At 40.7% G+C, this 1,210-nt stretch overlaps 1 non-coding gene across 1 annotated transcript; it reads right to left on the minus strand.

The window, feature by feature from the left end:
• Positions 1-826: 826 nt before the first annotated feature.
• On the minus strand, positions 827-898 carry TRNAP-CGG (transfer RNA proline (anticodon CGG)). The gene has a single exon. It is a non-coding gene; the product is annotated as a tRNA-Pro (tRNA).
• Positions 899-1,210: the final 312 nt, after the last annotated feature.

A 1,210-nucleotide genomic window follows, 5' to 3' on the forward strand; every position in this document is an offset into this window, starting at 1 on the left:
ACGAAGAGTTCCGAAGATAGACACAAATAGTATCAGTAGAATACGGCCTGAGAATTAAGAATGCTAGTGTAAATGGGATCTAACCGACAGATTTTCCTGCATTCCTATATCTGATGATGTCATTTTCGTTCTCTTTTGCCATGCCTAGCCTCGTCGCCGGTCCTGGCGAGACAATCACTCAAGCAACCTTAGTTCATCATGCATCATTTCATGCAGACGATGACCATGAAATCTCGGGGTGGTACAGGAGCTAGCTGACAAAAAAGCGATTTTTGAAATTAAATATAGGCTATTAATAAAATAGCAATACCTACCACAAATCCAATGGTAGACAATAAATCTTCAGTCACGTTCAGTGTGTACAATAAGAGATGAAGGCGCAAGAAATGTTCGTTACTTACTATGGCTACAGGGCTCCATGAAACGCTTATGTAGAGCTTTGATTCTAGAAATAGAAATGGTCTGGGTTGGGCATTGAATGTTACCTATATAAATTCCCATCTTGCATGAATATTTCTCATGTCTGATGTGTACCGCCATCGAAAGTTCATTTCTCGTGAAGTTCGCACTTTTTATAATTAAAAAAATATTCTGAGACATGAAAGTATTTCAGAAGTTGTTAGGAATGAGAGCGCAAGGCTAATTTCCATCGTATTATGATCTCAACACGACAGTAACCTTGAAAGACGACGCAAAGGAAATTTTGCAGCAGGAGCTGAAAGTAAACATTAAAGGTCAAGGGGAGCCGCTCCTACACAGATGCGACTTTATATTTGTGCGCCATAGAAGGAAATTAACAAAACATCAGCAAAGAATAAAAAAGACAGGGCTCAGCCGGGATTTGAACCCGGGACCTCTCGCACCCGAAGCGAGAATCATACCCCTAGACCACTGAGCCGTGTTTGCTTTGTGTTCCTAAGAGGGTATTTATTATATGCTCTTAAGTACTGACACTGGCTGCATACGCAGGCGATTCAACATGAAGTGAGCCAGTAGCAGCATTGCGCTAGTTTAAGAGAAAACACAACCATACAATTCCCGTAGGATATGTCAGTCCATCAGATATTTAACAGCCAGGCTTATTTCCTAAAATTGCTTTGAACATATGCTGCATTGTCAATGACATGAGCATTTAAAGCACGCAGATTTCCGCCAAGCATAAGAAAGCACATACCCAGCACTGGTTCTTGTTTAACGTGAAGGTAAAAAA

This window comes from Amblyomma americanum, chromosome 4, assembly GCF_052857255.1.
Source record: "Amblyomma americanum isolate KBUSLIRL-KWMA chromosome 4, ASM5285725v1, whole genome shotgun sequence".
NCBI classification, from domain to species: Eukaryota; Metazoa; Arthropoda; class Arachnida; order Ixodida; family Ixodidae; genus Amblyomma; species Amblyomma americanum.